The sequence below is a fragment of the Rhinoraja longicauda genome, chromosome 14, assembly GCF_053455715.1.
Source record: "Rhinoraja longicauda isolate Sanriku21f chromosome 14, sRhiLon1.1, whole genome shotgun sequence".
In the NCBI taxonomy this organism is placed as follows: Eukaryota; Metazoa; Chordata; class Chondrichthyes; order Rajiformes; family Arhynchobatidae; genus Rhinoraja; species Rhinoraja longicauda.
Genome location: NC_135966.1, coordinates 19,826,741 through 19,841,526, shown reverse-complemented (window position 1 = coordinate 19,841,526; position 14,786 = coordinate 19,826,741). Strand labels below are relative to the sequence as shown.

Sequence of the window (14,786 nt, the reverse complement as noted above, 5' to 3'; positions counted from 1 at the left end):
CAAAACAAAATTTGAATTTCTTGTTTACATTCCCCATTCTTGGAAATCACAAAATTGCTGTCAGTTTCATGGTGAAAAGGTGTTGAACATTAACTATCACAAAGTCCAGGTATGTTGCAATTTTCTTCATAGGTTTGTGATTTTGTAAAATATACCCTTTCAGCAAAATCACATTGGCATGCAGTATGTTTTAACATAGTCAGTCAGCTAGCTATGCCAGCACAACTGAAGGAGAGGGTGTCCAGGGAAACATGGTTTAGTTTAGTTTTCAGTTTACAGATGCAGCGCGGAAACAGGCCCTTTGACCCACTGAGTCTGCACTGACCAGCGATCCCAGCACATTAATACACACTAGGGACAATTTACACTTATACCAAGCTGTGGTGTATTTACCATTTTGAGTATTTGTGTTTTGGCAGCTGAGCCTTGCCGTAGTTCCGGGTATAAAGCATTGTGGGATACCTGATAACACTCTCTGGTGGTGTTGAAGTAAAGCAGCCATATGTTGTATGCTAACCTGTCTCACTCGTCAATTCTTATCATAATACACCACAGTTAAAGTTGGCGACGAGGATAAAACAAGCAGAAAATGCCTATCATAGGTTCCATAGGGGAGTTCGCCCCGAAGACAGAGTCTTGGTCGGCGTATGTGGAACGTTTAGAGCAGTTTTTTGAGGCTAACGACATTGCAGTGGAGAAGCAAGTAGCTACTCTGTTAAGTGTGATGGGAGCATCTACATATGGTCTGTTAAGGAACCTGGTGCAGCCGCTGAAGCCAAAAGATAAGTCCTACGATGACATTGTGAACATTTTAAAGACTCATTTTGAACCCAAGCCGTTGCTTATTGCGGAGAGATTCCGCTTTAACCGATGCAACCAGCGGGCGGATGAATCTGTGACCAGTTACGTTGCGGAGCTGAAACAGTGTGCAGTTAACTGTGAGTTTGGAGCGACGTTGAACGAGACGCTTCGGGACCGTTTTGTCAGTGGGATTTGTAATGAGGCAAGCCAGCGACGGCTGTTGTCGGAGTCCAACCTGACTTTTGCACGGGCATTTGAAATCGCCCTCAGCATGGAGACTGCGGAGAGAGACACGCAGCAGCTGCGGGGACACGAGGTGCGTCCGAACCAAGTGCATAAAGTGGATGCGCACACGGTTAAGCAAACGGGGAGGAACTGCCACAGATGTAACGGCAAAAATCACAGCCCACAGGTGTGTCGCTTTAAAGATGCAAAGTTTTACAACTGTGGTAAAACCGGGCATATTAAAAGGGCATGCAGAGGAAAAGTGGCGGCAGCACCGACACAGAGCAGATATAAACGACAGACTGATAAAAACACAAAGTATGTGGAGGCAGAGGAAATAGTGTTGCCAATGTTTTCATTAGTAAATGGCAACAACTGTAAACAAGCATACCGGGCATGTTTTGTGGTTAATGGCAAAGAAGTCAAACTAGAAATTGACACCGGAGCTGCCGTGAGCATTATCTCAGAGGAGTTGTTTCAGACCACCTTTTTAAAGCAACCACTAGGGCTTGCTGAAGTCACACTGAAGACATACACAGGGGAGGTTATTCCTGTGTTGGGACAGTTTGAAGCCACTGTCAAATATGAGAGTCAGAGTGAGCAGCTACCAATGATTGTGGTAAAGGGAGCAGGACCAGCTTTGTGTGGAAGGAACTGGTTAAAAAAGCTCACCTTAAACTGGAAAGAAATTAAACATGCCAGTGACAAGTCTCATCAGGAAGACATAAAGCATATTAAGGAGATGCCTCACCTGACATCAATACAGGATGTACTAGAGTTACACGCTGAAGTGTTTAAAGATGAACTTGGCACTCTGCGTGATGTCAAAGCAACAATTCTGGTGGAACCAGGGGCCCGCCCAAAGTTTTGCAAAAGCCGTCCACTGCCATTTGCCATGAAAGCACGAGTGGAGGCTGAATTGGACCGACTGGAAAAGGCCAACATAATTACTCCAGTCAAACATAGTGAATGGGCAGCACCCGTTGTTCCTGTTGAAAAAAAGGACCATACCATCCGTCTGTGTGGAGATTACAAACTCACTGTAAACCAAGCTGCCACTACAGAGACTTATCCCTTGCCACGGATAGAGGAGCTGATGGCAACCCTCAGTGGAGGAAAGGTGTTTTCAAAGATTGACCTCGCCTCAGCGTACCAGCAGGTACTTCTGGAGGAAGAATCAAAAAAACTGTTGACCATTAACACACACCGAGGCTTATTTGTTTATAACAGATTGGCTTTTGGTGTGAGCGCAGCACCCTCCATCTTCCAAAGAATCATGGAGAACCTCATGAAAGATCTGAATGTAGTGGTGTATCTGGATGATCTCCTCATCACAGGAAAAACTGAACGAGAGCATCTGCAAAACCTGCATAAAGTGCTACAGAGACTGCAGGAGAGCGGACTGAGAGTCAGGGACGCAAAGTGTGAGTTTGGAAAGAAACAAATCGAATACTTGGGTCATGTGTTAAACAGCCAGGGCATTCAGCCGTCACCGGAGAAAGTCAGAGCAATAAAGGATGCACCAGCCCCCACCTGTGTGAAAGAGCTGAGAGCTTTCTTGGGACTAGTGAATTATTATGGACGGTTCATGCCCAACCAAAGCACCGTGCTTGCTTCCCTGTACAGGTTGCTGAAAGACCAGGTGTCGTGGGAGTGGAAAAGTCGAGAGCAGAAAGCTTTTGACAAGTGCAAATCGCTGCTCACAAGTGACAAGATCCTGGTGCACTATGACCAAAAGCTTCCTCTCACTCTGGCCTGTGACTCCTCAGCGTATGGCATTGGAGCTGTCATACAACACAAAATGCCTACAGGGGAGGAGCGCCCCATCGCCTTCTCATCACGCACATTATCCCCTGCTGAGAAGAAATATTCTCAGATTGAGAAAGAGGGACTGGCGCTCATTTTTGGTGTAAAGAAGTTTCACCAATACCTGTGGGGGAGGAAATTCAAACTTGTGACTGATCACAAACCCCTGCTAACACTGTTTGGAGAACACAAAAGCCTGCCTACCATGGCTGCAGCTCGAATCCAAAGATGGGCAATAATTCTCTCTGCCTATGATTATCACATTGAGTACTGTGCCTCAGGGAAACATGGTAATGCAGATGGCCTCTCAAGAGTTCCGCTGCCTGACACAAACGACGCAGGGACCACAGCCATCACTGACAGCGTATACACACTGTTAACTGAACATCTTGAGCAGGCTCCACTGAACGCAGACCAAGTGGCACGTGCAACACACACAGACAACGTGTTGTCAAAGGTGCTGAAATTTGTCATGGATGGCTGGCCTGCTGAAGTGGATGAGACTCTGAAAGCTTTCCACACGCGTAGATGTGAACTTTCAATAGAGCGAGGATGTGTCCTGTGGGGCACCAGAGTGGTGATTCCTGAAAAGTTGAGAAAAACTGTTTTAAAGGAGCTGCATTCTGGCCATCCAGGAATTGTGAAAATGAAAGCACTAACACGCAAGTACGTATGGTGGCCTAAAGTTGATGCAGAGGTGGAGCAAGTTTGCAGAGCATGTGAGTCATGTCAATTGGAGCAAAGGATGCCTCGTCAGGTGCCTTTGCATCCATGGGAATTTCCTGGCCAGAGCTGGAAAAGACTACACATAGACTTTGCTGGTCCATTTTTGGGACACACTTTCATGTTGGTGGTGGATGCTTACTCCAAGTGGTTGGAGGTGTTTAAAATGTCTAGCATCACATCACAAGCCACTATCACACGACTGAGAAGACTGTTCGCAGCTTATGGATTGCCGGAGCACATTGTCACGGATAATGGAACGCAGTTCACGTCAGAGGAGTTTAAAAACTTCATGCAGCAGAATGGAATCCTTCATTCTACAAGTGCTCCTGGTCACCCTGCCTCGAATGGCCTGGCAGAACGGTACGTTCAGTCATTCAAGGGGGGAATGAAAAAGCTGACACACACCGCAATGGATGTGGAGGACAGGGTCTCCATCTTTTTGATGCAGTATCGCACCACACCAAACTGCACTACTGGTCAGTCACCTGCTGACCTGTTTCTGAACAGACACGTGCGCACCCGTCTGGATTTCATCCGTCCGGACACAGCAGCCGCTGTTCGTAAAAAACAGTACAAGCAGAAGTTTCACCATGACCTCCGTGCAGCAGACAGGTGTTTCTCAGTGGATGACCCAGTGTATTTATACAATACGGCTGGGGGAGGACGCAAATGGATTCCTGGAGTCATAGTGGATCAAACAGGACCGGTGTCTTACAAAGTACAAGGAGGAGACACCGACATCACCTACAGGAGACATGGAGATCAGCTGAGATTCAGAGTCATGGGAGATGGACTGGATCAGGACACTGAAAACTCAACCACTGACACTTCTGCACCGAGCCAACCCGCACAGCCGGAGGACATGTCATCATGCAGCGAGCCAGGGACTGTGGACCGTACAGCTGCAGCTGCTGCGCCGCTGAGTCCACGCCGATCATCAAGGGTCAGGAAGCCTCCAGACCGCTATGTCCCTTAAGCTTCTTTTTTTTTTTTTAAAAGGGGAAATGTTCGGCATGAAGGACTGTTTAGTTGTTTAAGTTGTTTTCATTAATATGAACACACAGATGGACTGAGACTTGTTAAAACTACAAGAGGGTCTCTAGTGATAACAAGTAACTTTGCATAGTAGTAATTTTGGGAATGGTTATTGTTAGTAATAAGGCACTTGCTAATTTCAGTTATTTAAGATTACCTTCATTTTAAAAAGGGGGTAATGTGGTGTATTTACCATTTTGAGTATTTGTGTTTTGGCAGCTGAGCCTTGCCGTAGTTCCGGGTATAAAGCATTGTGGGATACCTGATAACACTCTCTGGTGGTGTTGAAGTAAAGCAGCCATATGTTGTATGCTAACCTGTCTCACTCGTCAATTCTTATCATAATACACCACACAAGCCAATTAACCTACAAACCTGTACGTCTGTGGAGTGTGGGAGGAAACCAAAGATCACGGAGAAAACCCACGCGGTCACGGGGAGAACGTACAAACTCCGTACAGACAGCACCTGTAGTCGGGATCGAACCCGGGTCTCCGGCGCTGTAAGGCAGCAGCTCTACCACTGCGTCACAGTGCCGCCCGGTGCCCACAGCATGAGATGAACACCAGCAAGGTGACCGACTCCTCGCAACGCTTTGTTTATTTTAAATTTGGATGTGGCCTCTGAGTCAGGAAAGCAACAATAGACAATAGACAATAGGTGCAGGAGTAGGCCATTCAGCCCTTCGAGCCAGCACCCAATGCGATCATGGCTGATCACTCTCAATCAGTACCCCGTTCCTGCCTTCTCCCCATACCCCCTCACTCCGCTATCCTTAAGAGTTCTATCCAGCTCTCTTGAAAGCATCCAACGAACTGGCCTCCACTGCCTTCTGAGGCAGAGAATTTCACACCTTCACCACTCTCTGACTGAAAAAGTTCTTCCTCATCTCCGTTCTAAATGGCCTACCCCTTATTCTTAAACTGTGGCCCCTTGTTCTGGACTCCCCCAACATTGGGAACATGTTTCCTGCCTCTAATGTGTCCAATCCCCTAATTATCTTATATGTTTCAATAAGATCCCCCCTCATCCTTCTAAATTCCAGTGTATACAAGCCCAATCGCTCCAGCCTTTCAACATACGACAGTCCCGCCATTCCGGGAATTAACCTAGTGAACCTACGCTGCACGCCCTCCATAGCAAGAATATCCTTCCTCAAATTTGGAGACCAAAACTGCACACAGTACTCCAGGTGCGGTCTCACCAGGGCCCGGTACAACTGTAGAAGGACCTCTTTGTTCCTATACTCAACTCCTCTTGTTACGAAGGCCAACATTCCATTGGCTTTCTTCACTGCCTGCTGTACCTGCATGCTTCCTTTCATTGACTGATGCACTAGGACACCCAGATCTCGTTGAACTCCCCCTCCTCCTAACTTGACACCATTCAGATAATAATCTGCCTTTCTATTCTTACTTCCAAAGTGAATAACCTCACACTTATCTACATTAAACTGCATCTGCCATGTATCCGCCCACTCACACAACCTGTCCAAGTCACCCTGCAGCCTTATTGCATCTTCCTCACAATTCACACTACCCCCCAGCTTAGTATCATCTGCAACATCTGCAACATGGTTAGACAATAGATTTCTGTGAGATGGAAACAAGGGTGCCTGCATCAAAGACACAATTGCAGTTATGGAGGTCATCAAAATGTTCCTACCTGCAGGCATTTACGGTCTGCGTGTTCCTGGTGACTTTGCTTTCATTCTGGGTTCTCATTGGAGTAGGGCCGCCAGTATTTGCATTGTAGATGGACTTACCAATTGATGAACCTACACTGGGTGTGACTGAACTGCTGAGCTCCCTGTGCTCTCTCTATCCATCAATCTCTGGTCCATCCATCCATTTCAGCTGGACCTCAATGGTTAATTAATCCCATAGATTTACCAGTGATTCATCAAATCAGTCCTGGCTCTTCTTGACTATAGAAGCCAAGAGTCTCTTAACAGGGAGACTTCAAGGCAGCTCTTAAGCTGTGGACACCTTGCAACTGCTGTAGACCAGGAGACTAGTAGTCTTTGAATCACTGTTTGAGAAGAGGTGCTTGTGTCTGGTCCTTGAGAGCTTTGACATTAGTCTTCCGACAGCAACGCTGTTCAGGTCTTTTACTATTGGGACTGTCCACGAGTAGCCAAATCCCATTCTTCAGGTAATGGAGTGGACATTACGAATGGTTTATTTTAATGTGGGATAGCTGTTGCAAACTAGTAGTCATACAGTGTGGGGTCCTGCTCCTGTGGCAAGGCGGTCCACGATACTCTGCCGCATGGTTAACACCAAGCCAATATTAGTTAATTGAAGGGCATAGGAAAGAGTGCCAGGAGCAATACCAGGCATACTAAATATGAGGTGCCAACCTGGTGAAGCTACAGCATTGGATCACACAATAAATAATAGAAGCAGCACTCAATGGGCAGTGCAAAATAGTCCCACAATCAACGGATCGGATCACAATCCTGGGGTCTGCTGCATCTAGTCATTAGTGGTGGTGGATCATTAAATAGCTTCAGCATGACTATTCCCCAAATTCAACTGGTGAATTTGTGATTCAACAGCTTGCATGAGTGCAATAAAGCAAGGATGAAGTGTCGATATCTACCTCAATCTCCTGCTGCATTCCCTTTCAGCAGCTCACGTGGTTAATAGTGAAGAGGACAGCAGCACACGTAAGGAGACCATAGGCAGTGCAGTAAATGGGCAGCTACAGGCAAGCACAAAATGATGCACTTCACAACATGCTAGGATTGTTCTCCTTAAAGTGGAGAATGACTAAAGTGATGATAGACTTTCAAAGATCTGAAGGGTTTTGATAGAGCAACTCTATTTAAAAGTTTCCTCAGCCAACTGTGCCAGTAACAATGGGTTTAAAATAAATGGACAAATATGAGAGGGGTAAATAAGTAGATGTTTCCCCCACAGGAGGGCTCACCCCAGTCACTCCCTCCTCTCCTCTCCTCTCCTCTTGCATCAGGCAAGGGGTCCATTAGTTTGAAAAACACATTCCTCCAGATTCAGGGACAGCTTCATTCCAGCTGTTATCAGGCAACTGAATGGTCCTTTCATCAGCTAGAATGGAATCCTGACCTTCCATCTATCTCATTGGAGACCTTTGAACTGTCTTTAATCATACTTTATCTTGCACTGAATGTTGTATGCTTTATCTGTGCACTATGCATGACTAATTGTAATTATGTATTTTCTTTTCTTTGATTGGGTAGCACGTAACGAAAGCATTTCACTGTACCTCGACAGTAAACTAAACTAAACTCAAGTAGGGCGAGCCAAAATAAATTTCAAAAGGCATACCATTTAATTGATTGAGTCGAAGGGTGAACTCTAATTGTAAAATTGCAAACTCTCTCAAGGAGCCAGCACAGGCAGAATGGACCAAATTGCCTCCTCCTCAATTATGAGGATCCATTGAGTAATTTTAGCTTGATCACTGAATGTGAAATCTATTCGATTAGACACTTAAGGAGCAATTAAATGTAGATTCAGCAATAATGCAGAACAGCAGAGTCAAAGATTAGGTAGAACAGCAAAGTAAAAATAATTAAATGAACAAGTTTAAGTTTAATTATCAAATTTCAACCCTTGGTTACGGTGTTTATTTAAAAATAATAAAAACCTGCACACTTTTTGAACAAATTGTTTGTTCTTGCAAATCTGGTGCCTTACATCAGAGCACATGTTGTAGCAGTTATGGGGCCAAGTGGTTACTGTACATCCCAGCAGTCTAATTAGTGCAGGCCACTTCATAATGATGGAATCAATCATATGCTTTGCTTCTCAAACTACTTGTTCTTATTAATAGACATAGCCATCAGATTAGTTAAAAGGTATTGCTCAGATTAAAACACCCAAATGCGGGTCCTTCTGAAACTAAGGTTGATATCGACAAATAGTCACTGTCAATTTAAAGCCTCAAAAGAAAGAGGATCATGTAACATTTTAAAATGATGGCCTTTCATCTCCAAGCCTTGGGCTCAAATTTCGCCTAGATTAATAGTGCACTGACTTTATCCAACCGGCAAGGAAAAGAGGTCCTTACTGTCAGATCCTTCTTACATAGTCAGAGTCTCACTCGCAAAGTATGCCTTCCATTTCCTCATGATGACTGTAACGAGGTTGGGATAATCATGCATCTCTCTGTTTGACTATGCATTTGCAAAGAAGGTCTGGAAAGGTTTCCAAGGATTTGCCGAAGATTGCCCAGAGATGCTGAGCAACAGAGGAATCCCAGATCGACAGACTGTTCTCAGGGACTCATACCGAGACATACAGAGTGCTGCTGGAAGATCATCAACTCAGTGAAAAATATATGTTGGTCTGCACAAACTAGGCTGCAGGAGTACATGCACAGTGATGCATGGAAACTTGGTACAGCCAACACATAGTCTTTGCAAGGAAGGACTACAACTTGAAGTCCTGCTGCAACTGGACATTGCGGGGTTGAGCACTGTTCCACTTGAAGGGTATATTGTTCAAAGAAGCCACATGAGTGCTTTGGTGTTTTGAACAGCCAATGTATATGGAGTGACAGAGATACAGAGAACAGAAAGCTGTATAAAATCACGAGGGAAATAGATAGGGTACATGGACAGTCTTTTACCTAGAGTAGGGGAATCCAGAACCAGAGGAAATAATGTTAGGTGAGAGGGGAAAGGTTTATAGGAACCCGAGAGGCAACCTGTACACTCAGAGGGTGGTGGATGCCAGGAACGGCTTGCCAGAAGTGGTAGTTGTGGCAGGTGCCATAACAACATTTAAGAGACATTTGGACAGTTACATGGATAGGAAAAGTTTAGAGGGATATGGGTCAAATTTGGGCAGGTGGGCCAAGTGTAGATGGGGCATCTTCATTGGCATGGACAAGTTGTGCTGAAAGGCCTGTTTCTTTGCTTTGTGACAAAGTTTTACTTTGGAATTTAAAAAGAGTAATAGAAGATAAGGCTGTTTCTTTTTTTAGCTCAGTTACAGCCATTGTGTCATAGTACAAGAATAAAGGACAAATGGTATTGGAAAATTCTAATGCAACAGAAACAGTTTTAAGTTGACATATGATGAAAGAATGGGTTGACTGAGCTTGTATTCACTGGAATTTAGATGAGAGGGGATCTTATAGAAACATATAACATTTTGAAAAGTCTGAAGAAGGGTCTCGACCCGAAACGTCACCCATTCCTTCTCTCCAGAGATGCTGCCTGTTACTCCAGCTTTTTGTGTCTATCTTCAGTTTAAACCAATATGCAGTTCCTTCTTACACATAAAATTCTTAAAGGATTGGACAGGCTAGATACAGGAAAGATGTTCCCAATGTTGGGGGAGTCCAGAACCAGGGGTCACAGTTTAAGAATAAGGGGCAGGCCATTTAGGACTGAGATGAAGAAAACCTCTTTCACCCAGAGAGTTGTGAATCTGTGGAATTCCCTGCCACAGAAGGCAGTAGAGGCCAATTCACTGGATGTTTTCAAGAGAGAGTTAGATTTAGCTCTTAGAGCTAAAGGAATCAATGGAAATGGGGAAAAAGCAGGAATGGGGAACTGGTTTTAGATGATCAGCCATGGGCATATTGATTGGCGGTGCTGGCTCAAAGAACCAAATGGCCTACTCCTGCACCTATTTTCTATGTTTCTAAGTTAGGCATTAAGACACAGGGAAAGAGCAATTTCTGCTCTCAATAGGCTGCTCAATGATCCTTCATATATACATCTGATCTAACCCACATATGACCTTTGGTTATATCTTCGAGTATATTATTCCCCCCGGGCTTAGTATCTTCTTTACTTGCAACTGAAACATTTTCACATTTCTTTTAGGGTTAAAAATGCTATGGCATTGCTGTTGTTGGTGACAAAGGAAACGTTATTCAATGCTAACACTGATGATTGTATGACTTTTCGCATTGGATTCACTTCCTATATTGCTACTAGATTGTTACAACACAATATAGATTTTGGAAATGAATCAATTGTTTTTTTTCCTCACAGGGCAACTGCCTATAAAAATCATTACCATCATCAAGGAAATCACCAGGTTTATAGTTCTGACCATTTAAAAAAAGCTGTGCCTTTTTAAAAGCCAACTGTGTAGCATCTGACTATTGACACACCAACATTTAATCTGGCTGTCAAGATGTTGGCTTATTGACAAGAACAATTAAATTACTTCCAATAGCACAAGATTATTTTAAATTATTTAGTTATTACAATGTGATCTAGAGACACAATATCTGTTTCAAAATTATTAGCAATTTGAATTGGTACTTTGTCATAATCATGCAAATCCCATTTGGTATCTTCAGCGATTCTGATTTTCATTAATTCCCAACACTTTCCCATTACTTAATATATAACAGGTGCAGGGCAGTCAAATCCTCAGGATCTTGGCATGGTCCCATGCAACAGATTTAAAAACACAGTGTTGGTACACAATATTTCAGGATTTATCTGGTTCAGAGAACCAATGACTAGTAATTCATTGTCACCTCTGATGGTGCAATAATTGGTCACTGCACAGCGCACTGATGAATGGTGTGGCTGTAGGCCTTATAGTGTGAAAATACAGTAAAACCTGGAGCTTTACAGAGTTGGCATCACATTAGGAAAAGTCTTTCTTCACACTTCCTATGCTCTGTACAGGTACAGGGCATCAGTTAATTACAGGGGAGAGGGTGGACGGAGATGTGTGAATCAGAACGAGATACCAGGGCGAGTCCTACATTGTAAGCTGGCAGAAGTGGAGGCAGTTGGGTGACTGTAGGGGCAGGTGGGGTTGAAGGAGAATGGTAGATAAATGATGTCAATGGGATCATCAAGTTCCCCAGCCTGCTTATGGAGCCCCACTTTAAATCTTGTTACTGTAACAGCGTGTGAAAATATGGCTGCGTTTCAAATGCCTTACGATGGATGCATTTTGGATCAGAGTGATTCATTTCTTCAGGCCACATATGTGGGAGTGTTGCACCAGGAATGTGCTCGGTACTGAGACAATAGACAATAGGTGCAGGAGGAGGCCATTCGGCCCTTCGAGCCAGTACCACCATTCAATGTGATCATGGCTGATCATTCTGAATCAGTACCCCCGTTCCTGCCTTCTCCCCATACCCCCTGACTCCACTATCCTTAAGAGCTCTATCTAGCTCTCTCTAGAATGCATTCAGAGAATTGGCCTCCACTGCCTTCTGAGGCAGAGAATTCCCAAGATTTACAACTCTCTGACTGAAAAAGTTTTTCCTCAATTCCGTTCTAAATCACCTACCCCTTATTCTTAAACTGTGGCCCCTGGTTCTGGACTCCCCCAACATTGGGAAAATGTTTCCTGCCTCTAACGTGTCCAACCACTTAATAATCTTATATGTTTCGATAGGATCCTCTCTCATCCTTCTAAATTCCAGTGTATACAAGCCTAATCGCTCCAATCTTTCAACATATGACAGTCCCGCCATTCCAGGAATTAACCTAATTAACCCACGCCCTCAATAGCAAGAATATCCTTCCTCAAATTTGGAGACCAAAACTGCAGAAAGTACTCCAGGTGCAGTCTCACTAGGGCCCTGTACAACTGCAGAAGGACCTCTTTGCTCCTATACTCAACTCCTCTTGTTATGAAGGCCAACATTCCATTGGCTTTCTTCACTGCGTGCTGTACCTGCATGCTTCCTTTCAGTGACTGATGCACTAGGACACCCAGATCTCGTTGTACGTCCCCTGTTCCTAACTTGACACCATTCAGATAATTCTCTGCTTCCTATTCTTACCACCAAAGTGAATAACCTCACACTTGTCCACATTAAACTGCATCTGCCATGCATCCGCCCACTCACACAACCTGTCCAAGTCACCCTGCAACCTCATAGCATCTTCCTCACAGTTCACACTGCCACCCAACTTTGTATCATCTGCAAATTTGCTAATGGTACTTTTAATCCCTTCATCCAAGTCATTAATGTATATTGTAAATAGCTGCGGTCCCAGCACCGAGTCTTGCGGTACCCCACTAGTCACTGCCTGCCATTCTGAAAGGGACCCATTTATCCCCACTCTTTGCTTTCTGTCTGTCAACCAATTTTCTATCCATGTCAGTACCCTACCCCCAATACCATATGCTCAATTTTGCCCACTAATCTCCTATGTGGGACCTTGTCGAAAGCTTTCTGAAAGTCGAGGTACACAACATCCACTGGCTTTCCCCTGTCAATTTTCCTAGTTACATCCTCCAAAAATTCCAGAAGATTAGTCAAGCATGATTTCCCCTTCGTAAATCCATGCTGACTTGGAACGGTCCTGTTACTGCTATCCAAATGCTCTGTAATTTCGTCTTTTATAATTGACTCCAGCATCTTCCCCACCACTGATGTCAGACTAACTGGTCTATAATTTCCTGTTTTCTCTCTACCTCATTTCTTAAAAAGTGGGATAACATTAGCTACTTACTCCCCTTAGAATCTTTCCTCCTCTTTGGGATAAATTGATCCTGCAACTTCTGCATTATTCCCAGGAATACCTGCCATTGCTGTTCCACTGTCTTCCCTGCTAGGGCCTCCTTCCAGTCAAATCTGGCCAGCTCCTGCCTCATGCCTCTGTAATCCCCTTTGCTAAACTGTAATACTGACACTTCCGATTTTCCCTTCTCCCTCTCAATTTGTAGAGTAAAACTTATCATATTATGATCACTGCCTCCTAATGGCTCTTTTACCGTGCGTCCCCTTATCAGATCAGGTTCATTACACAACACTAAATCCAGAATTGCCTTCTCCCTGGTAGGCTCCAGTACAAGCTGTTCTAAGAATCCATCTCGGAGGCACTCCACAAACTCTCTTTCCTGGGGTCCATTACCAACCTGATTTTCCCAGTCTACCTGCATGTTGAAATCTCCCATAACCATCGTAGCATTACATTTGCGACATGCCAATTTTAGCTCTTGATTCAACTTGCACCCTATGTCGATGCTACTGTTTGGGGGCCTGTAGATAACTCCCATTAGGGTCTTTTTACCCTTACAATTCCTCATTTCTATCCATACTGATTCTACATCTCCTGATTCTATATCACCCCTTGCACGGGAGTGAATATCATTCCTTACCAACAGAGCAACCCCACCCCCTCTGCCCACCTGTCTGTTTTTTCTATACGTTGTGTACCCCTGAATGTTCAGTTCCCAGCCCTGGTCCTCTTGTAGCCATGTCTCTGTAATTCCCACAACATCATACTTGCCAATGTCTAACTGAGCCTCAAGCTCATCCACTTTATTTTTTATACTTCGTGCATTTAAATACAACACTTTAACTTCGGTATTCACCTCCCCTCTCACACCGGTCACAATTGGCCCTGACCTTACTCTCTTATCCCATCTAGAACTTTCCTTCCCATTTATTCGAGAGTCCTTTGCAATTTCTCCTGTATTCGCTTCCCCTTTAACTCCGTCTTCATATTCCCAATTTGTCAACCCCTCCCCCCAACTACTTAGTTTAAACCCACACGTGTAGCACTAGCAAACCTGCCTGCCAGAATGTTGGTCCCCCTGCTGTCATCTGCAAATTTGCTAATGTTACTTTTAATTCCTTCATCTAAATCATTAATATTGTAAATAGCTGCGGTCCCAGCACCGAGCCTTGCGGCACCCCACTGGTCACTACCTGCCATTCTGAAAGGGATCCGATAAGCAATATTTTGGCGAGTTTCCTCAATGGTACAGTTTGAATGCTAAAAACTAATTTCAACTGCTGTTTATTTGATTTGTGCGTACATTACCAACATTTCTTTTTGCACTGGAGCATTGTGAAATGTTGTCCAAATTAAGATTTAAATAAAAACCCATGAATGACATGTAAATTACTCAACTCATTGCTTCACCAGGCTTCTCCAGACAATGTATTGCAATGTCCTTTCGTAGGGATTGGGAACAGAAGCTAATCACCATTCATTTTGATGCATCAATAAACACAAATGTGAGTAAGAATCAGGGAGCCTGATAGAGAACATTTATGTGCTTTATTTTAAGAATGGTGATTAATTATCATTCACAAAATTCCCTTTCTCATTAATTTGTAAAGAAAGTTTAGTCAAACTTTGCATTCAAATGGTTACCCAAATGACCATTACAATTTGTTTTACATGAGGTACACAATTTAAATATTTATTCAATTTTTGTCAATAATCTTATATTTTTGAATTGACATCAACTAAT

At 43.9% G+C, this 14,786-nt stretch overlaps 1 protein-coding gene across 2 annotated transcripts in view; it reads right to left on the bottom strand.

Annotated features, from left to right (window-relative positions):
• The window catches only part of rnf44 (ring finger protein 44), a 137,134-nt gene that overhangs the window by 104,572 nt on the left and 17,776 nt on the right, over window positions 1-14,786 (bottom strand). The window lies entirely within an intron of this gene.